This window comes from Lepidochelys kempii, chromosome 1 (assembly GCF_965140265.1).
Source record: "Lepidochelys kempii isolate rLepKem1 chromosome 1, rLepKem1.hap2, whole genome shotgun sequence".
Lineage (NCBI taxonomy): Eukaryota > Metazoa > Chordata > Testudines > Cheloniidae > Lepidochelys > Lepidochelys kempii.
The window spans coordinates 101,057,995-101,081,977 of NC_133256.1; the positions used below are offsets into that span (position 1 = coordinate 101,057,995).

Here is a 23,983-nt window from a genome sequence, read left to right on the forward strand (position 1 = left end):
CCATGTGTTGCTTTGCTCCTTTATGAAGCACACGCTGTTTTCCACAGAAGATTTTTATTTAACACTTGAAATATAGCAGCTGAGAACTCCACTGTGTCCTGGCTCTGTGTTGCTTTCTGTTTCTGCAAGATGTCTGACTGCCAGTTCCTGGGTTTGAGACTCTTCTATGCATATGCATTAATTCATTGGCACACTCAGCACGGCTACTGTACTCTTTGTGTGAAATAGTCTTATTCGTTGTACGTAAGGAGACAAAACTTATCTTTTTTTAAAAACAACACAGAGGTAAGCAATAAAATATGAAATGGTAAGTACGCAGGGACATGACTGGTTTGGGCTTAATGAAGGAACGGGACAGGAATGAATGGTGATGCTGTACTGCTCCCCGTGTCTGCAAAGGTGCTCTGGGATGACACTATGAAGTTTAAGATCATGTGTTGCATTCTGTAACAAAAAGGCATAAATGTACATTACAACGACAATGTCCTCAGTATCATTACAGGATCCTCAATATCATTACAGGGTCCACCAAAAAGTACTTATAGTTCTAAATTTTATTGAGAAAACTGTAGAGGGGAACCCAAGGCTTAAAAAGAAAGAGCAAAAACTGATCCACCACCTCAGCTAGCTCCATTGTTAGCAGTGTCTGCAGAGCCCGACAACTTAATGGCCACAAAGATTGAGCTACCTTTTCAATCTTACAGATGGTTCCATCCAGAAAAACAAATGAGTGCAGAGAAGCTTACACAATGATTACCTATGCTCTTATGAGATTTCAGTCTCTGGCGTATTCATTCTGGCACGAACACTAAAAATTAAATCTCTTTCTAAAAAGAATTGAGTTAAAAATTTAAGAGCACATATTTTATACCAGGGATCGGCAACCTTTGGCACATGGCTCATCAGGGAAATCCGCTGGCGGGCCGGGACAGTTTGTTTACCAGCAGGTTCTGCAGGTTCGGCCGATGGTAGCTCCCACTGGCTGCTGTTCGCTGTTACAGGCCAATTGGGGCTGTGGGAAGCGGCGGCCAGCACATCCGTCAGCCTGTGCCACAAAAACAAGCGGATTTCCCTGATGGGCTGTGTGCCAAAGTTGCCAATCCCTGTTTTGTACAAAGACATACTATATTCTGTAAAGGACAAAACATGCAGAGTCAGGAAATATAGTTTAAGTTGCACAGTACTTGAAAAACCTTTTTACATGTTGCTGATGACCAGTTGACTAAGACACTCAGCCCACAGAGCTGCATTTCCAGTACTTTCTATCTGCAGAAGTTGCAGATGGTAGAAGAGTAAGATGAATAAGAGTCAAAAGAAAGAGAGCTCATCACTAAGGCTAAGATTTTGTCATGGATATTTTTAGTAAAAGTCACAGACTGGTCACAGGCAATAAGCAGAAATTCACATAAGCCTGTGATCTGTCCCTGACTTTCACTAAACATATCCCTGACAAAATGGGGAGGGAGGAGAGTCCAGCACCAGCTACTGGGGCTCTTGAGTCCCTGCTGCTGTCTGCGAGGTCCCCTCCCTACTGGTGGCTCGGAGTTCCGAGGTACACCCCACTACACATAGCAGCTTGGCACCTGCTGTGGGTCCCCCCGCGGCGGCTGGGTGGCTGCGGAGTTTCTGGGGGTCCCCTGCCATCCCCAGCACCTGGGAAGCTGACAGCTCCAGCCCAGCTGCCCCAGGACTGAAGTGCAAAATGTCACGGAGGTCTCTGGAAGTCACGGATTCCGTGACTTCCGTGACATAATCATAGTCTTACTCATTACACAGCTATTTCGTTTCAAATGGTTTCAAACCTATGTCCTGATGTGATTAATCTTATAAAAAAAGTTTTAATATGAAATGTGTTTTCAGATTCCTCTTTCTCCTCTGGAACTTTTGCTAACTATTTGTAATAGGGTAAGCTGGTGAAAGTAGACAATTTGAATTTGCAATATACACTATGTAGCTAGCTTGAATCTGAGAAATACGTTCAGTTTCTTTTTAGTAAACTATATCCTATACAGCATATCAGCATTAGCAATTTGCCTGACTCCTATTTATATTGTTACTCCAAAGGGTTTAAAATCTTCTCCTCAGCTAACATGTTAAAATCTCCTATCATAAATTTTATCTCAGAACTAAGTGGAAGTAGTAAAGGTGTTTTGATGTCCACTTATAGTCTGGAGAATATTAACTTTTCAAGTCCTGAGAAAGTTAGTGCCAAATTAGAGATACAGTATTTGTTTTCACTGTGTGACGTGTAAAAGTGTCATGTTAATATTGTAACAAACATGTCTTTCTGGTAGCCACCTTTTTCCCCATTCACCAAACCACTCCTTAGTTAATTAAAACTGATAGTGAATCATACAAGATGCCCTTAAGATTTTTTGACCAAATGAATGAATTTGATCCTTTTATAGGGTTGGCAACTGATGCTGATTCTTCAACAGCTACATAAAAATAATTAATGTGTACTGGTTCAACATCACTTAATCTTTCCGTGACTTAATACATCTCTCCTCCAAAACAAGATTATTCAGAATATTATAATGGTGACAGCTGCAGGAAACTGGGCTAGTCACGAGAAGTATCCAACAGACACTTTAATATTTCAGTAACAAATACACAGAAAAAAAAAAGAACAAGAAGCAAGATGGTGCCACTAATAATACCACTCAGCACTAAACGCCTAGTCAGCCGAGGTTTGCAATGTACTAAATAAGCTGTTACTTAGCTAACCTTTATTTAAAAAATATGTAATAGTGCAAGTACAATTTGCTTTAGATTGAATTTTCAAGACTTAAAATTTCTATTTTTTCATCTCATCATCCAGAAGGAATTAAAGACCTTAATGGAATCACAGAACTAGAAGGGACCTTGAGAGGTCATCTAGTCCAGTGGTTCTCAAACTGGGGCCGCCGCTTGTTCAGGGAAAGCCCCTGGCGGGCCAGGCCAGTTTGTTTACCTGCCGCGTCCGCAGGTTTGGCCGATTGCGGCTCCCACTGGCTGCGGTTCACCACTCTAGGCCAATGGGGGCTGCAGGAAGGGCGGCCAGCACATCCCTCGGCCCGCATCACTCCCGCAGCCCCCACTGGCCTAGAGCGGCAAACCACAGCCAGTGGGAGCCGCGATCGGCCGAACCTGCGGACGCAGCAGGTAAACAAACTGGCCCGGCCCACTAGGGGCTTTCCCTGAACAAGCGGCAGCCCTAGTTTGAGAACCACTGATCTAGTCCAGTCCCCTGCCCTTGTGGCAGGACTAATTATCTAGACCATTCTTGACAGGTGTTTGTCTAACCTGCTCTTAAAAATCTCCAATGATGGAGATTCCACAACCTCCTCAGGCAATTTATTCCAGTGCTTAACCACCCTGACAGTTAGGAAGTTTTTCCTAATGTCCAACCTAAATGTCCCTTGCTGCAATTTAAGCCCATTGCGTCTTGACCTATCCTCAGAGTTTAAGGAAAAAAAATCTTCCTCCTCCTTGTTACAACCTTTTACATACTTGGAAACTGTTAGTGTGTCCCCCCTCAGTCTTCTCTTTTCCAGACTAAACAAACCCAATTTTTTTTCAATCTTCCTGCATAGGTCTTGTTTTCTAGACCTTTAACAATTTTTCTTGCTCTTCTCTGGACTCTCTCCAATTTGTCCACATCCTTCCTGAAATGTGGCGCCCATAACTGGTCACAATACTCCAGTTGAGGCCTAATCAGAACGGAGTAGAGCAGAAGAATTACTTCTCATGTCTTGCTTACAACACTCCTGCTTATACATCCCAGAATGATGTTCGCTTTTTTTTGGCAACAGCATTAGACTGTTAACTCATATTTAGCTTGTGGTCCACTATGATCCCCAGAGCTCTTTCCACAGTATTTCTTCCTAGGCAGTCATTTCCCATTTTGTATGTGTGCAACTGAATGTTCCTTCCTAAATGGAGTACTTTGCATTTGTCCTTATTGAATTTCATCCTATTTACTTCAGACCATTTCTCCAGTTTGTCCAGATCATTTTGAATTTTAATCCTATCCTCCAAAGCACTTGCAACCCCTCCCAGCTTGGTATTGTCTGCAAACTTTATAAATATACTCTGTATGCCATTATCTAAATCACTGATGAAGATTATTGAAGAGAACTGGACCCAGAACTGATCCCTGCGGGACCCCAGTCTTTATGACCTTACAGCATGACTCTGAACCATTAATAACTACTCTCTGGGAATGGTTTTCCAATCAGTTTTGCACCCACCTTATAGTAGCTCCATCTAGTTTGCATTTCCCTAGTTTATTTATGAAAAGGTCATGCGGGACAGTATCAAAAGTTTTACTAAAATCAAGACACACCACCGCTTCCTCCTATCCACAAGGCTTGTTACCCTGTCAAAGAAACCTATCAGGTTGGTTTGACATGATTAGTTTTTGACAAATCCATGCTGACCATTACTTATCACCTTATCATCTTCTAGATGTTTGCAAAATTGATTGCTTAATTATTTGCTCCATTATCTTTCTGGATACAAAAGTTAAGCTGACTGGTCTAATTCCCTGGGTTGTCCTTATTTCCCTTTTTATAGATGGGCACTACATTTGCCCTTTTCCAGTCTTTTGTAATCTCTCCCGTCTTCCATGACTTCTCAAAGATAATCGCTAATGGCTCAGGTATCTCCTCAGTCAGCTCCTTGAGTATTCTAGGATGCATTTCATCAGGCCCTGGTGACTTGAAGACATCTAATATGTCCAAGTAATTTTTAATTTGTTCTTTCCCTAATTTAGCCTCTTCTGACTTTCACTGGCATTCACTACATTAGACGTCAAATCACAATCAGCCTTCTTGGTGAAAACCGAAACAAAGAAGTCATTAAGCGCTTCTGCCATTTCCACATTTTCTGTTATTATTTCCCTCTTCCCCCCTCTCCCATTAAGTAACGGACCTACCCTGTCCTTGGTCTTCCTCTTGCTTCTAATATATTTGTAGAATATTTTCTTGTTACCCTTTATGTCTCTAGCTAGTTTGATCTTGTTTTGTGCCTTGGCCTTTCTAATTTTGTCCCTACATACTTGTGTTATTTGTTTATATTCATCCTTTGTAATCTGACCGAGTTTCTACTTTTTGTAGGACTCTTTTTGTAATTTTTAGATCATTGAAGATTTCCTGGTTAAGCCTGGGTGGTCTCTTGCCATACTCCCTATCTTTCCTACACAGTGGGATAGTTTGCTCTTGTGCCCTTAATAATGTCTCTTTGAAAAACTGCCAACTGCCAACTGTCTTCTATTGTTTTTCCCCTTAGGGATCTTACCTACCAACTCCCTGAGTTTGCTAAACTCTGCCTTCTTGAAATCCATTGTCTTTATTTTGCTGTTTTCCCTCCTACCATTCTTTAGAATCATGAACTCTATCATTTCATGATCACTTTCACCCAAGCTGCCTTCCACTTTCAAATTCTCAACCAGTTCTTTCCTATTTGTCAAAATCAAATCTAGAACAGCCTCTCCCCTGCTAGTTGTCTCCACCTGCATATTCACTGCTGCGGTCTTACTGCCATGAGATTTATTTATCCATCACATTTCAAGATTCTTGAAAGAAAATAATGCTTTTGTACTCTGATCTGTCTCATTGTTTCCTTTTGCTTACAACCCCTGACTGTTTGTTGTATCCAGCTGTTGTCTAATTCTTAGACAGAAATATCCTAAATGCAGGAACTCTCTTTTTGTTATGAGTTTGTAGAGTGCTTAGCCGGTGGAGACCTGGTCTCTCACTGAGGTCCCTAGACATTATTGTAATTCCAATAATTAATGCAAATAATTAAAACCAAACATCTCTATAAGAACAAAAAACTAACTAAATTTGGGATAATAGTGCAATAGTTATGCTGAAAAGAATCTATCATAGTAAATATTAAACATAATCTTCATAACCTTGAGCTTACTCCTGTACTCCTATGGATATTTTTATTTCATCCCTATATTCAGATAATTAGTGGAAACCCAAGGAATGATTATGTTAAGAATACCAAAATAATGACAAAGTTCACTTAAAAATCAACTGTTTAATTGCAAAACAAGGGGAGCTACTTTTTTCCAGCTACATATTACCACAACCATTTCCTCCTAATCTAGGGAGAATTCAGAGCTGACCTGACAGACAAGCGTTCAGAATACACACATCAATACTTGGAGGAGGGTAGGTAAATTCTCAAATGGAAAAAAGTTTCCCCAACAACACAGGGGGCCTTAAGGCATCTGTTTCTGCAGAACTGTAGCTTTCAGTTTTAAGAGTTTCTTGCCCTTAACATATGGGAGCTTCCCAACAGTAATTGATGTACTGGGGTTTAACCAAGTCTAGACAAACAGCTTTAGCTGCACTACTCATGATTTTCCCAAGAAGCAGCAGAGTAAAACTTATTTAGCTCTGCTCTCTTTCACTGATAGAATTTAGAATTATGACAGCAAGAATCATGTCACTTCACTCTGCTACTGCGTTGGAAGTCCAAGGAGCAGGGAGATAGGACTCTCCCACCTCTACACGCACCAGAAAAAAAGGGAGACTGGTGGAAGGATAGAGTGCTCAGTAAATAGGGTACTAGCTGAGGACCTGGCTTCAATTCAATGCTCTGACACAGACTTCTCATGTGACCTTAATATCATTTAGACTCTCTGTGCCTCAGTTCCCCAATCAGTAAAAGCGGAATAACAGTCCTTCCCAATCTTACAAAGGTGTTGTAAGCAAAAAAGATTATGAGGCACTTCATAATGGGAACAATATAAGTACCTAAGAAAGGAGAATCCCACCAGCAAGGTCTAAAGCGAATTGTTCATATTGATTTCTGGCTAGTCGAGTTTAGCTTTTATCTGACTAGTAGATGTAAAGTTTAAGTCCTATCCCAAGAGCTTCACTTTTTGTATTACTTCATAAAGCGCACAAGCTGTTCACAGACTATATATTATTACTGAATCTCTATTTTCCCCTACTCCATCCTATTCAACATTAGCTGCTGCAGTTGCCTTCTTTTAGGGAGTACCTCACTGCCTGTTGCTTTTCATATGGTTATTTTCTCCCCACAAGCTTAGCAACCATGAAAAACAAATTCCACAGCAAAGTAGTAACCAATATCCATCACAAATGACCTCCAATGGACATGATTCCATCACCTTTAACCATGAAAAATACTGTTTGGATTTCCAAGGCAAGGTAACACATCCGACAGCGTACACATGAAAGAAAACAGCACCAAGTATGGCTTTTCATGGTAGGTGCCGTTTTAAATGATTATACACAAATGTTTTTTCGCATTTACATTTCAGGAGTAGCTCTCAGGGCCATACTCAGCAGATACTGTTCTCACTGACGAGAACATATTAATGTTTTCAAACCCTAGTAAATTAGTGTTGTGCAGAATACGGCAGGGGGTGGCTAACTCATTCTGCAGAGAGGTCTGCATTGTTGTTAAATACACTGTGTGGGATGGGCTACAATGGTAAGGCCATATATTACCTTTGGATCTCCCACTGATGACAATGATCTGAGCTGTGTGCCCAACTGCATGCCTACATTATTTCAAAGTATGGAACTCAGCACCTATACAGGTGCTGTGAAACTATATTAGTGTGGGACACGTATCAAAATACTACATCTTAAATAGCACATTAAGTTTTTTTAAAAATGAATTTTAAGGAGACCTTGTGGGAAGATTTTCTGGGCTTCTGCTTTCATCAAGTAGGTGAATCTGCACATTGGCTGCTCCAAGCTTTTGTCAAAGATCACAAACACAGCTTTGAAAATGAAGCCTTTGAAAGCAAAAAGGAAATCTTTGTAACTGATCCTGTTTTGTGACAATATGTGAATGCTTTAAAAATATATAGCTACAAAATACCTGCTCAGAATTGTACCAACTGTAGATTGCCTTAACACACTGGTAGCTTTGTTTCATGCTGCATCAATCTGCTCCTCCACCTCATCACACCTCGTCACCACACTTTTCTGAATGCTGTAACTTCTGAGCAGGTGGTGACATTCATCCACAGTCTTCAGTAGGGGGAGGTGCAGAACTACACTTCCTCAGGGCACCTGGGGGATGTTTGTGCCTCAGGTGAAGTGTGCAAGTTGCCTACTTGTTGCAGTGCAGCCTGCTTTTCCTTCAGCCTCGCTCAGCTCTTCTGAGGAGGACAAGGACACGGCAAGCCTTTTCTTTTCCCCCTTTGGAACAAATAGCACCTCAGAGTGTCGGGGGGAAAAAGAGTCCCATTGTCTCTGCCAAGCATAGGGGCTGCTTATTAGCCCCAGGACTTTGTGTAGGGTCCACGGAGTGGGGAGGGATGCAAGGCTCAACCCTCCATTTTGAGCACCTCACTGCTGGCCCTGAGCCATGACAGCTCTACTACCTGGTGTACTTAGGTAAAGCATCTTTTTTAAAGGGAAAGGACATTGAAGGGGGGCAGTAATAATCAGTATTAATCTAGAAAATTAATAAACCAAACGCTGGAATAAAACACAACAATGTTTATAAGTTCTATTTATAGGGTACTCACAAACTGTAAGTAAAAAGTATATGTTAAAAGCTCTACTACGCTTTTAAGTACCAGTCTGTTTAATCAAAAATAAAATTGTCCAATCTGCTCAAAGCAGTTCTGTGTCAAGGTGATTAGACCGATTGAAAGTAAAACCTGTGAGGTACCAGAAACCCAAAAAAGGTGTACTGAACTCAGCTCCATCTTTATTGCCGTGCAACCAAATCCTGCTGCTCAGGCAAAATGACTAACCAGTTAAAGACCTTTTGGACAATGGCTCCACTGAAACAAAAAACTCCTGTGTATTATGCATGTTGTAGTCTAGAGGGCACTATAACAGCTTCAATACATTAAAAAACCAACCTTCAAGAAAGCATTTTTTGTGCACTGACTTTGACTTAATTAATGCTATTTTATGAAAAATGTTTCTAAAGCAGCGTGACGTTGTGTGGATAGCTGAGTCAATCCAGTTGCAGAAGATTACTGATACATCTATTAGTTAAGACAGTAACAATTCTAGAGCTATTAGCAGCTGGATCATTAAATGAATAATCCCCCCCCCGCATAACTCATTACACAATGAAATAACCTCAGCATCAGAAGAATGACACATCATAACCCTTTCCCAAGGTTCTTAAATAGAAAATCAATCCAGTAACATGAAAATTCAGATTTTGTATTAAATGCTGCATACATTCAATATATCCAGAAAGTGGTGGTTTCTAGTGAGCTATTTTTATTGGCTATCTTATAAACCTTAGATCAATCCTAAGTGCTGTCTCTACCTTTCTATATCGAAAATACAAAAACATTTTTTCCAAATTCAATTCTATATTACAAGTTTAAAGAGGCAGATCTTTTCCCTCCTCCCCTCCCACTCACAGAAGTTTTAGTAAAACTTGGTCTCTAGTATGCAAAATTCCTACGATTTCAATGAGTTAGATGCCCACAAACACTGATTGATTTAGACCTTCTAGATAAGTTAGAATGCTTTTGATCACAATTTGTGGGATGCATATGACAGAGAGGTACAATGGTCATTTAAAATTATGACAGGTTTCAGAGTAGCAGCCATGTTAGTCTGTATCCGCAAAAAGAAAAGGAGTACTTGTGGCACCTTAGAAACTAACAAATTTATTTGAGCATAAGCTTTCGATGAAGCGAGGTGTAGCTCACGACAGCTTATGCTCAAATAAATTTGTTACTCTCTAAGGTGATACAAGTCCTCTTTTTCCTTAAGATTATGGCTCCCCAGCCTACTCATCATCCTACATCATTTAAATCTTGGTTAGAAATTATCATTTGGGCAGTGGGAAGTGTTCAGTTAGAGGTTAAAGAACAGGGTAAAATGCACTTGAGATGATGAAATAAACTCAAGAGACACTGCTTAAACAATTTACCTTTCCAATGCCATTACCTAGGTCTTTTAGAAGTTGGCTTTACACCCTGATAGCGATGTATACTTTGACATTAAGAATCTCAAGTAAAGAAGAATTCATCTTCATAATATGATAAAATACCAGTTATTTCTGGCAGCAGCTATTTCTGGCATAGATACTGGCTCACTCGCTGACAAAAGTCAAGGTGTTTTCTTTAAGCAAATCGTTTCTTTACAAGTGTGAAAATAAAAGGATGAGAGAGGCACCTTCTTTCTCCATTCCCAGAGCAAAATAGATTTAGACAACAAGCCACTCTTCTTCTGCAGCCTATTCTCATCAGAGATGTATTTTAGCTAGGTACAAAAAGAATCATCCACTTAAGAACATCAAACATGTACACAGTGGCCTTGGATCCTTTGGCACGAACACTTACAAACTATGGCCCATTGACGTAAATGAGAATCTTTCTACCAACAACAGTGGGTTGGGGATCAGGACCTACCGGCCTTATTCTGTCCTCAACACCATTTATTTCCCATGCATCTGAAGGGCATTACTACTTCCCACTCATATACTGACAGGCATCACTTTGTTACTAAAATGCAGCCAGATTTGGGGTAGCTGGGGAAGTGGGGGTTGGAGGAGTTATGCTTAGAATACTGAACAATGAAAGGAGGAGAAATTTTGGCCAAGACCAGTGAGATTTTTAGCAACTATGCAGCGAATGTAGATCCAAAGTCACCTAAATGAACGTCTTTTTGTGCAGTCAGCCTGTAACTAAGCATATCACTGGAGTGACCCACTGGACACACAAATCTTTTTTTTAAAGCATCTGCAGAGAGCTTAGATTTTAAATGCTAACAGAATAAAGTGGGAGATGACTGAAAACATTCTAACATCTGCATAAAAAATGGATATGTTGTTATGTAATCATTTCTTTTCTTTTTTATGTGAACACTCCAAAGATCTCACTCCAGAATGAAAGTTGATTGTAATTTATTTTTCCCAAACAGCAGAATTTAGACATTTATCTAGATATGTAATGATGGGGACCTCAACTTAATACAAAAGACAGAGTTGGAGATGTGTATGTCCTTAGATAATTATGACTACAAACGACAGCCTGTCACACTCACATTTGTTTTAACAGTACAAGCCATACTCTGTTTGTATTGTAGCTATCATCTAAATATACATAAGATAAACATTAATAAAATGGATAGTATTGTTTTATAGAGAGATCTCAAGAGTTTAAGGGAAACAGTCTTCCCTGAAATATGCAGCTCACTTGGGCCTTGATCCAAAGCTCATTAAATCAGTCTTTCCACTGACTTCAGTGAACTTTGGATCAGACCCTCCACATGAAATTATGTATAAATATTTACCAGAGATTATTTCACTTTAGCATTTTAGGGCCCAACTCTCCAAGAAATTACACTGGTGAAATTCCAGTGAATCATATCAATATAATTTAGAAAAGAATCAGGCATGCTGTTATCTAGTCAACGTGTCTCTATATGGAGAAAATGACATTAATAATAATGGGCTAACCCCTTGTGTGCGCCTAAAGTGTCGAAGAGCCTTCCTTCTCCCCAAGCTAGTAATGTCAGGAAAACTGTACTCCAAAAAGGCCTCTGGTTTCAAATTGCTTATTTATTATTATTGGAAATGGAGTCTGGTTTTTTAGGTTCCTTGTTTTCGTTGTGATAGTCATCTTATGTAGGGGAAAGGACAATATGACTTTGAAATACAATAGTCAAACAAACAAATAGTGAAAGCAATCCGACTGTAAACTGACTCGTCTGTTTCACTTGTGGTTCTAATGCAATCGCACAAAGGGAATAATGGTAGCGGTTTACTTAAATCCAAGAATAGATTTTCACTGATATTTTTAAGAGAGTCTATTTAAAAATCCCTCTGACAGGAGAGCCAAAATTAGGAGTCTAAAACTAACAGCATCCCTTTAAAATAGAAAGTTATGTTTGGAAAAAATATCCTCTAGCAGTATGGACGCTGTATGCCTACCACATTCCCTCCAGAGAAAAACAGAGTTTCAAGTAAAGAACAATGAAATCTTAATAGGAGGTAGATTACACTTCATCGGGTATTGTAACTATAAGGTTTTGCTGCATCTGAAGATCTGGCACAATTTTCCTTTTATTTTTAGATTACCTTCAGGCATGTTTATTGTCTATTGCAGGATATGCAAACACTGATATGAATAATGTTTATTCAAGATGATATTTCAGTTTGCTGATTTTAAAATATATGACTAGACAAAAACTCATATGCACCTCTCACCAGCTACAATGCTCCTATAAGGAAAGTATAGGTGCAGTCTTAATAAACAAAACTGGGATTAAACAATGTCTTATTTTACAGGTTTTTCATTTTCATAAAATCCATCATATTCTAATTAAACCAACCCTTTCAATCACATACTCTACAACTGTGATATCTTAAGTAATCTGTAATATAGTGACATAAGAAATGTTCATTTCAAATTCACCTAGGCATATATACATTGTTTCTGTATATCCATTTCATCTCAGATTTTTCCTTTTCTTTTTGAATAAAAAGCACCTTGGGCATCTGTATTAGACTGAGATACTTTACAAAATAAATTCTAGCTCAGCACAGAGGATAATTTATAATGTAGAGCCCACATTGTAGTCCTTATGTGCACCCGACAGAGACAGTAGGAGATGGGTGCCAAGACACTGTGGTTCAGAACTCTAATCAGAGGCGCTATTGCCTTAGCATAGTATGATTTTTTTTAATGTGAAAAATACTTGGAAGTGATGTAAAAAAACAAAATCTCGCAAGCAGAGTAAATTATGCATTGAGATATCCACAAAACATGCGTATGGAAATACAGTATTGTTCAGCCTCTTTATATTGTTTTAATCAAGAGATTTAGCTGATTATAGACATGGATTTATTGCATAGATTTTATTTTCTTATATAGAAATTCACTGAGCTGTAACACATCATAGAGGAGAGTCCCTAGAAACTAGTTTGCTGGTGGTAGTCTTGTAGGATTAGTGAACTCCATTGAGAAGTTCGCTGAGAGATCAGGGTAGTGCCTCTGGTCGGAGTTCTTACAGTAGGTGCCAACTCACACAAACAACACAGATTTAACATGTCAAGTTATTTATTTGAAACTAGGCCTATTAGTTTCTGCACCCGGGAGAAATGAAAAGGGTGATACTCTACTAAAGCTGCTGGAAGTTGCAAGTATCAGTCAATACAAAATTCTCATTCTTTCAAAACTTACATTAAGAGTCTTACAGAAATATTAGGGAGCTGTGGGGTTTTTTTTAATTTGTTGCCTTGTACCAAAATGGGACAAGGAAAACAACTGGCTCAAATGAGATTTTACAACTATTTTTTAAAGTCAGCAGGAGCAATGTATATATAAAGCACTTCCAGATTGAGCATTAATTCAGCCCAGAATATAAATTACATAAAAATGGTTACTAAAAATAGGGTTGTTTAATAGTATTTCATTTATATTCTAATAGTGCACTCAGAGCTCTCAGTGCTGCAAGGACACATGAGGAAAATATTGCCTTGCCTTAAATAGTTTACATGAAGGGGCATGACCTCTTAAAAAAGAAATATATTGCAATGATAAGTAGTATTCCTTTGATGCATGTCCTCAATTTCAGAAATCAGTCCTCTATTCCAACTCAAGAGATTGCCCCAACTTGATCTACAAAGTGGACTGGGATTGCAAATCGCATGCTAATATACATTGTCTACAATCGTGACATGTTGGCACAGCGCACTACCGGCAGCAATGGGTCCTAGTAGGTAAATAATTAAAATATAGAACCCCCCCAGCAACCTACTAGGCAGGAAGCCCAGTAACTGCAGCAGATAAAAACACATAGCTAATTATCAATTGAACGGAATTCTATCAAGGAAGAGAGCTGATGGGCCTAACATTTCTAAATGATTCAGCATCAATGTGAGCACCAATGTCACCAGCTTTGCTGCAAACGTACTCGTAACCAGGTGATGTGGGACGAAACTTTATCAAGAATATTTTTGTTTAAGGTAGATTCAATGTCTACTGAAAAGCTTTCCAGTCACCAATCTGAAATTGGTCTAGAATGATAGAGTTTCCCACTGACGCCTCAAGAACAGTTGTGAAAATAATTTAAAAAATAGTTAACTAGTTTGCACACAAGTTTTATCTGATAATAGTTATCAGGTTCTAAGTGATTGGAGTGGTGTTCCCACACGCCCTATGTTTCTAGTAATAAGCCATTAAAGGGACACATACTATAAGAGTTAAATATTACTTCAAGAGATTACATAGTCATAATGCTCTGTCCCATAACATGACACCTCACTCTAATCCCAAAAGAAATTGGAAGTAGGCGATACAATTATCTCTGTCACTCTAGAAAGACCTCTTTGGTTGTCCTACAAATGATAGTGGGCTCAGAAGGATACTTAGCCGGCCTCCATTTTATATAACAAATGGCTTTGAGAGAGAGAGAGAGAGAGAGAGTGTATACAAAAACACACACACTATTATTTTATTAAAAAAAAAACAGAAGGAGGAAAAAACAGAATCTGCATTAGAAGAAGAGGGAGTCTCTGTGCTTAATGTTCCAGTCTCTCTTTTTTACCTTACCCAAGTAGCACCAGCGCCTCTGTAGAGAAGCTTAAGGGAAAACACGTCTTGGTTGAAAAAAGTTGACATCCTGGAACCCACAAAATTTCCAAAGAGCTGTAATAGCTTTATAAAACTCGCCAGCCTCGCAAATAAGACTTGAATGAAAAACAACTGAAACCATTCCAGATGAGGTCTATCTGGAAAAAAGCAGATAACAACTGCAATCATTACCAAAGCTAACTGGCCGAGCATTAGAGATTTAAAATAAGAAAGTTGATTGTAGCTAAAAATATCTAAACTTTATTTCCAGACCTAATAAACCACAGCTGCATACCTGCCCCTCTGTGGCAAAAATATGATCTCACTGCCATCTTCATTATGCTTGTTTTGACAGATTATTGCAGAACTCTGATTCTTCAGTACCAGATCTATTCACAAGTATTTATAGGTTTCCTCCAACCCCTTATCCCCTCTTTTTCTCTAGCAGGGCAGGATCTCCAAAAGATGATTAACTAGTATAGAGAACATAGGCATACTTACAATGAATTACAGCCTTTTGTAGGTTGCTAACCTTATGGGTTCGTAGAGAGTTTCTCTGGTACGAACAAAAAAAAAAAAGGAGTACGCGTGGCACCTTAGAGACTAACCAATTTATTTGAGCATAAGCTTTCGTGAGCTACAGCTCACTTCAAAGTAGCTCACGAAAGCTTATGCTCAAATAAATTGGTTAGTCTCTAAGGTGCCACACGTACTCCTTTTCTTTTTTTTTTTGCGAATACAGACTAACACAGCTGTTACTCTGAAATCTGGTACTAACAGTTTTGCGAAGGAGCCATTGATCTTGTTGGGGGACGGGGCTAGTGAAGAACAAGTGATATTGAAATACTTGGGAAAGCATCTTCATTGAGTGATTAGTGAGGCACTTTTTGCAGCCATACAAGCTGAAAACACAAAAGAGGTGCTAAGAGGGTTTTGGTGAGTTTGTAATTAGCAGATCCCACTCCCAGATTCAGCTGCTGCATACTAAACAAGGCGCCACGATCAGAATCCAAATGCAAAGTAAAAAAGCTCCTAATAGCTGGAGTTTCAAAATAGCAGGAGAAAAACAATAGGAATGTAGCTTCCCACTATCAGATAATTTTCTACAAAGAAGACAGCATGCTCTATTTGCAGTCTTTTAGTCCAGAAGTTGACCTCACCTGGGCAGAGTTTCTAAACCAAAACTAAGGCTTTCCTGTCTCCATTGTCTGTCTTCCAGTAGCCAAAGTCATCTGCTGAAATGCAGTACAGTGACCAGTACATAAACCAGCACATAAACCAGTGTACAGATACAGTACATAAACCAGTCAGAGAACACTTCAATCTCTCTGGTCACACGATTACAGACATGAAAGTTGTGATATTACAACAAAAAAACTTCAAATCCAGACTCCAGCGAGAAACTGTTGAATTGGAATTCATTTGCAAATCTGATACAATTAACTTAGACTTGAATAGAGACTGGGAGTGGCTAAGTCATAATGCAAGGTAACCTATTTCCCTTGTTTTTTCCTCCCCTTCCCCCCGCCCCGACATTCTTGTTAAACCCTGGATTTGTGCTGGAAATGGCCCACCTTGATTATCATACACATTATAAGGAGAGTGATCACTTTAGATTAGCTATTAGCAGCAGGAGAGTGGGGTGGGAGGAGGTATTTTTTCATGCTTTGTGTATATATAAAAAGATCTTCTACACTTTCCACAGTATGCATCCGATGAAGTGAGCTGTAGCTCACGAAAGCTTATGCTCAAATAAATTGGTTAGTCTCTAAGGTGCCACAAGTACTCCTTTTCTTTTTGCGAATACAGACTAACGCGGCTGTTACTCTGAAACCAGTACAGTGAGTAGCTGCCTTCAACACAACCCAACTCCTTATCTTATGTAGAGTCCAATCCCTATGTTTGGTCCATTTGATAGCAGAGAGACTGACGAAAAAAACCTTCTTTTCCTCCTTTCTGTTGGGTAATCGTTGCCAGCTACCCATATCTCCACTCACTCACAGCTAGCTCCCAATCAGGATGCCTGTGGATCCCTCCTTGCTTGGAAGAGAGGTGGTTTTTGCCCTCCCCATGCCAAACACTGCATGATATCAATACATCTAATAATAGATGCAAATAAACATGAGCATTTTTGTATTTCCTCTGTTGCATTCAAATTTCCCCAGTGATTTTTGTTAACCATAAATCAGGCAAATTGGCAAGATCATAAAATATAACACACACGATCCCATCATTAAAGTCGGCGGGCCCAATCTTTCTCCCCCCCCTTCTCTCACCTAAAGAGATGGCAACTTTCAAAGGGAGAGGCAAACCTAAATTAACTTCCTGCCCTTTTCTCAAGATCCTGGACACTTGCACACAAGCATTTAAAATACAACCATAAAAAGAAAATTTCTTGGTTTTAAGCAAAATGCAAGAAAATTAAAGTATAGCACGTGGGTGCCAAAACTTTCCAAACCAACTGATGTTATAAACAACAACAACTGATATAAATAGTGACTGAAATGTTCAATTTAAATGTAACAAAGAGAAAAGCAGTTCTACTCACCCAGAGCCACGGTGCATTCATGACAATATTGTCTGTGCAAATGGTTGTAACTTCATCGGTTGTGGGAAGAGCATATGGCCAACGTATGCAGAGGAGGCTGGCGGTTCAATCCCACAAAAACACATACTTTGGGTGATCTGCCAATGGCCAGGCTGCTCCAAAGAGAGGCTCCTTGCCTCCACTCTGCCACCCAAGGGTGTGCCTCCTTTGCCTTCCATGGACAGCACAACAATTGCAAAACACACACTGCTAAGGGCTCCTCCAGTAACAGGTGATCTACAGCATGGAGAGGAAGCACAGGAAATCATTTCAACTGTCTGCAGTAATTTAAGATGCTTCTCTCTCCATCCTGTGGCGCCTTCGCTGGCTTCCCAGTGGTTTGTATGAAGTGTGTAGAGAGGATCCCGTGTTGATATGGCAGTCTTGCCCTGGCCCATCCAAATCAGTGGAGTGAAGGTTGTGGGGCTTCCCTGAGGCTGGAGAAGGAATAACACTTCCAATACTGTAGAGGAAGCATTAACCATTTCTAGGCCCCCCAAAACCGGATTCAGTGAAAGCAGTTTTCTCTTAGTACCCATATGTGGAAGGAGCTTGGATGGACTCGTCTTGTCAAATACTAAATCCAATCATCAATATGTTGGAACAAAATTTGTTTTTCCTTTCAGAAACATTCAAACCCTGTATCTAATGTTCCACAATTATATAGCTCTACCTGGCATAAGTGATCAAAAGATGAGCAGCTTAGAAGCTAATGGTGCACAGCTCAGAAATTAGAACTCAAAATAGTCAGATTGACATCTGCTCAATCAGGCCACATATTATCAGACAGGGAGAACTGTGTATGTAGTGATCTGATCTGCACTGCATCCGGCCCTGTTGTGGTTTTAAACTCCTGGATGCAATATTTATAAGGATTTAATGGCATTGCCTGTCTTTTCACAGCAATCAGCGTATCTTAATTGACATAGCTTCGCTGCATAAAGTTCGTGACCCCTGTGATGCCCATGAGAAAACTGAATCCACTGCCAAGTATGGTAGTTCTCAAATTAGGGCTGCCGCTTGTCCAGGGAAAGCCCCTGGAGAGCCGGGCCAGTTTGTTTACCTGACGCGTCTGCAGGTTCGGCCGATTGGGGGCTGCGGGAAGGGCGGCCAGCACATCCCTCAGTCCGCGTCGCTTCCCGCAGCCCCCATTGGCCTGGAGTGGCGAACCGCGGCTAGTGGGAGCCGCAATCGGCCGAACCTGTGGACGCGGCAGGTAAACAAACCGGCCCGGCCTGCCAGGGGCTTTCCCTGAACAAGTGGCAGCCCTAGTTTGAGAACCACTGGCCTAGCACCAATATCTCTGAACATCAGTTAGCCGTGAAAGAGCTCGCCACTTTAAAACAAAACAAAAAAAAATAAAGACAAGACAATCACTTAAGAGTTGAGATTCAAGGACTATCCCATCTGACTAGAGAAGAATACCAGGCAAAATAACACCGTTGGTAAGAACTGAATAGATCTGACTGATGGAAAACAAGCAAACCATCAGCAAATCATCAGCAGCTTTGAGGCGGAATTTTTAAGTTTGCCAAAACTGTGCTCTTATCCAATGTTTAAAACTGAGTTGTGCTGTTATCCAATGTTATCCAATGTCTAAAACCAAAGAATATTTTACTGTTATGCTGCACGTGTTTACGAGTGTGCTAAATAGTAACAGAAGTGGCACGGTATGGTCATTAACACAACCTTCTTGTTGGTTTTTATGGCATGGAGTTTAAGGTGAAATACCTCTAACTCACAAAGAAATGAATGCACAGCCAGCAACACATCTCCAGGAGCCTTTTAATGTTTTTTTTTTTAATTATAGTAAAACCTCAAAAGGTGAAAAGTAATTTTAACTGAATGTATATATATGGGGAAACAGTTCATCAAAAACAGTTGAAAGTAATGAATGTAATAAATCTCATTGTCATAATAAAATTTCAAAGAAATGTAGCTGTGTTGCACACCTAAAATTTCCAGCTGTGTACATAATGGGACATTTTAGCAGTCACTACAAGTAGCACTTAACAGCTATAAAACTACTGCAAGTCTAAACAGTCAAAATCATAATACTTTTCACTTCTAGAGTGCATATTGTCCAAGAGATCCAGAGCACTTTTCCAACATAAATTTAGCCTCACGACAATCCTGTAAGAGCCCCAAACCACTGCTACCGAAACAGAAATAAAATTGAACTGCAAATGGGAGCACAAATAAAGGGAAGGGTTCCCATCTGTTTAAGCACAGAAAACACACATTCAATATACTTCACTGCTTAATTAAGCACCTAAGCTTGAAGTGATATATTTGGATGTGCAAGCAATTATGATTTACTTAAAAGCATTCCATGCTTTGTCCTCCATTTCCTAAAGATTGAATTACTGAAGGATCTGTTTGATACACCATTTGGAAATTTTTCTCATGTCCTTTTTTTTAGAAAAGTGACAGAATATGTCAAAATAAAAACAAACCCCCCAAATTAAGCATCATAGAATGAAAAAGCAGTAACATAATATCACATAGAACATTAAACATTACATCCCGAACAAACCATCCTTTATCTTACTTCGATCCACTAATAACAAGGGAACAATCAATCACTGCTAAGGCCCTTACTGATGACTAAGGGAGGATATGATACAGGTCTATAAAATCATGAATGGTGTGGAAAAAGTGAATAAAGAAGTGTAATTTACCATTTCACACAATACAAAAACTAGGGGTCACCTGATGCAATTAACAGGCAGCAGGTTTAATACAAACAAGAGGAAGTACTTTTTCACAAAATGCACAATTAATCTGTGGAACTAATTGCCATGAGATATTGCAATGGGCAAAAGTATAACTAGGTTCAAAAAAGAACTGGGTAAATTCCTGGAGGACAGGTCCATGAATGGCTATTAGCCAAGAGGGTCAGGGATGTAACCCCATGTTTGGGGCGACCTGCAGTCTCTGACTGCCATATGCCAGGAGGAAAAGACAAGGCTGGATCACTCCAACTGCCCTGTTTTGTACATGCCTCCTGAAGCTCTGGTACTGGTCACTGTCGGAAGTGAGAATAGTGGGCTAGATGGACAACTGGTGTGACCCAGTATGGCAGTTATGTTTTAATTAGAGGAGACATGAATATTTATGAGCAATCGGATTGAGCAGAAGTGGAGAGGAAAGACAGGCCTCGCTCACCCCCGTGGTGGACATCTGGAACCGATGGCAGGGATGTGCTTCTGGAGGAGCTGGGCCTTTTTATATTGTACCTCAGACACATACTTCAATAAGTCATGCTGGGCTGTATTAAAGGCCGGGGGTGGGGCTAATGAAGGCCTACTTTGGCTTCAAAATGTACAGTACCACTACTCTCAGCACATTCGCTGAATGAAATGTTTTAAGTACTTTTACCTTTTCCCTCACATGTACTACTTCCCTTCTTCTGGAACTCCTGCAATACCATCAACCACTTATTTATGCACTCCACCTCTCATCCTCACTGACAACTGAACATCTTCCCCAGACTCCATGACTGTGACTACCTTCTCTATTCACACCATCTTCTCCTAAACTTAAAGTCTTTGGTATTGGCACTGGACTCTTCTACTCCCCCTCTGATTGATCACGGCTGTTCTCCCTTCTCCTCTTTTCTCATTGAAAAGCCACATACAAGATCAGAATATTCTTCCCCAACTCCCTCTGCGTGGCAGTCAACTATCATCCTGAAGAACCTGCCTCCAACATTTTCTCTGGCTTGGCTCTTCCCCCCCATCTTCTCCTTTGTAGGACTGGTAATCTTGTGGGGATGACTAAATTAGCTTTTTTCTTATACAGAACACAAATCCTGAAAGGAATACCTCCATGTTATAAACCTGGATATTGCACATTGAGAAATCCAGACCTTAAAAAAATTAATTAATTTCCACAGAGGCCATTAATCTAGTTTAACTCATCTCTGGAATAAAAAAAAATCCCTTTCAGCCGATACCCACATCCAAAGAGATACAAAGAGCTTCTGATCTATCTCTCTACAAATGAGTCCACCCACAGTTCCTTAGCAGGATCCATTAGACCATATTCTAAATGTAGCTCCTTGGCAAGTGTCCATTTGCAGGTGCTAAAGAAATTGCCATTGTATAATTCAAATAGAAGGAAATCTGAGCCTCATCCAACATGAGCCATCTGGCTAATCATGCTGTTTTTCTAATGTTGTATCACTCCCTCTGCATGGAGCATGTATGTGTTATATTCATAGTCCTCGGCCCATTTCTTGCACCTGCTGCTTAACTGTGATGACATTGGGAGTGGTCAATTTCATAGAAGCAGAAAAACAACCTATTTACCTTTCACTAGGAAGAATCTAAGGCCAGGTCTCCACTAACAAGTTTGGTCAACCCAGTGACATTGCTCAGGGGTGTGAAAAATCCACACCCTTGGGCAACAGAGTTAAGCCAACCTAGCTGCCGGTGTAGGCAACTCTAGCTACCACCTCTTGGGGAGGTAGACTAAGTACAATGACAGAAGAAACCATCCCACCACTTTAGTGAGTGTCTACCCTGAAGAACTACAGTGGTGCTGCTGTAGTGGTTTAAGGGTAGACAGACTTCCGTGCTTTTGCAAATTTAATCCGATCTATCGTTTATATACATGGATGACTCAGCCACCAAGGCAATGCAGCATTCTCTCGAGTGGAACACAGACTTTATAACCGCACAAACCAGCGCACTCACAGTTTAGGACAGGAAGCAAATATCCTAATCATTGGAACCATAGGGAGAATTTAAATAGCTAGGCAGAACAGAATTACGCACCTTAGAATTTAGTCAGGATACTGGGGTTAATGCTCCTTGTGAGAAGTCCTATAGGATCTTTAATGTCCAAAATGGACAGAAATTAGGCTTTAAATATGAGGGGGAAAACAAACCCAGGACCCTAAGCACCATGATGAACCATTGATTTAATGCCCCACCTCCCAGCACAAGCAGGTAAAAGTAGATAGACACATATTTGCTCTGCTCAAGCTAGCATGCTAAAACTAGCCGGGGTAGCCAGGGTAGCAAGGGAGGAGGCTCAGGCTAGCTACATAATTAGGGAGTCTGCGTGGGTTTGTGCTTAGGTGGCAAGACCAAGCCGCCACCCATGCTACCCCCAGCCACACTGCTCGTTTTAGTGTACTAGCTCCACCAGAGCTAGGGCGACTGTCTACTCGTACAGGGCAGCACGCTCCCAGCTGCAGTTCGGATGTACTCTTGTCACCAACCCTGCTGCCTCACAACACTCTGCAATGTTCTTGAAAGTTGCCCATGTAAATATTGACTAACTCCAATCTTGCTTAGCTTGTGAAAACTGATGATCCCACAGACTGAGGTGGCAAGGCTGCAGGATGAATCAAGCTATGCCAAAGTATCAGATCAGTTGACTAGGAAGCTGGCCTTCCTCCTCAATATTTTATTTCAAATATGGAATCTATTATCCAGTTCATCTGTTCAGCAAAGTGAGAACCCACACCAGACTTTGGGTTGTGCCTCTTAAGAAATGGAGCACAGAAGCCACAAACCTTAACTGAGAGAGGGAATGCCTTTTTCGTATCTCCAGGATTCAGAACAGAGGCTGCTCTAACCTATGGTGGTTGCCCACAGCCTACAACTACAGCCAGAGTGCAAAGTGCTCCAACCACTCCCCTTCTAATCCCCACTTACCCCTCCATTAGGCTCAGGGGATGCATGGGGGCGATGGGGCACTGGAGGATTAGCAGTGCCATCCTGTCACTACCACTGTCCTGAGACCATTTCTCAGGGGCCAACAAAGCCAGTTTTGCAGCCTTTTCCACATACTGAACCTGCATAAAACTGCTTCTCTGAACCTGCATAAAACGATGATAGCTGAACCTTGAATCAACCCCTGCTCATCTCTAACATTCACCACTCCACCCCTTCCTGAAACAATAGGGCTATGGGATGGTTACACGTAATGCAGTACCACTGCATCAGATATCACTGTCATGATATTATGACTGTGATTCCTCCCCTCAGAGGGTAGCAGGTTTAGCTGTAATTCCAGTTTAATCCTGACACAGCCACTTCTGAAAGAAAAATTACTCTAGAAATAAGGAGCAGCATCTGCAACAGGCAGTTGTTGAGGCAGATTTGGACTGGCTGAAACTCTACAGCTGCTGGCAAGAATATAAACGGTGAGAACAGTACCTTGATGGGAACTGAAACTTTGGTAATGTTCAGGAATTTCAATAGAAAGATCTGTGAGTAAACTGGAAAGCTTTCTTTAACTTTTGATTACTAATCCATTTCAGGCTTATCACCTGTGATGTAAAAGTAAAGAACTAGGTGCTCAATTAGTGAAGCGCCTCTATTGACATATAAAAAGCAAGTGATGAATTATATGTGAAATGTTGGCACTCTTGAAATCGATGGGAGTTTGTCATTGACTCCAATAGGGCCAGGCTTTCACCCTGTGTGTTTATAAGTTCCTCCATTTGCCCTCACAAGTATCGACATTGCACATCCACAAACAGATCATAGTTGAAAATTCTCTATTATTATTTATTATTTGTATTACTACATGTTGGATCTGAAATACCTCAAATCCACTATACCTGTAGGTAGTGGGAACATACCTTCTACGTACTGTGCCTAGCAGTGGAAGAATCCACCATGGTAGTGGTTGTATGAACTGTAGAGATGTGTACTTTTTAAATCACTTATGCATGTTTGAAAATCCCACCCTAGATAAGCTTCTGTTTAAAATTTAATTAATTAAATAAAAAACGTGGCTAAATTTCAGCCAACGCCACAACATAAGCCTGGATCCTATAGTCTTTTCTCATAGAAATTGCCTGTTGACTTCAACAGTGTATGTAGGTGTTGGAAGATGAA

The 23,983-nt window shown here is 40.3% G+C and overlaps 1 protein-coding gene across 7 annotated transcripts in view; it reads right to left on the reverse strand.

Annotated features, from left to right (window-relative positions):
* Positions 1–23,983, reverse strand: part of FGF14 (fibroblast growth factor 14) — a 607,804-nt gene that overhangs the window by 337,461 nt on the left and 246,360 nt on the right. The window contains exons 1-2 of one of the 7 annotated variants that reach the window (XM_073349246.1): positions 17,085–17,360; positions 14,516–14,694 (exon numbers count right to left, since the gene is read on the reverse strand). The exons of 5 other annotated variants lie outside the window; for them this stretch is intronic. The gene's annotated coding sequence lies outside the window, so the exon portion shown is untranslated. Of the gene's footprint in view, positions 1–14,515; positions 14,695–17,084; positions 17,361–23,983 lie in introns of those variants that run through there. One more of the 7 variants, XM_073349263.1, reaches the window with a different exon arrangement.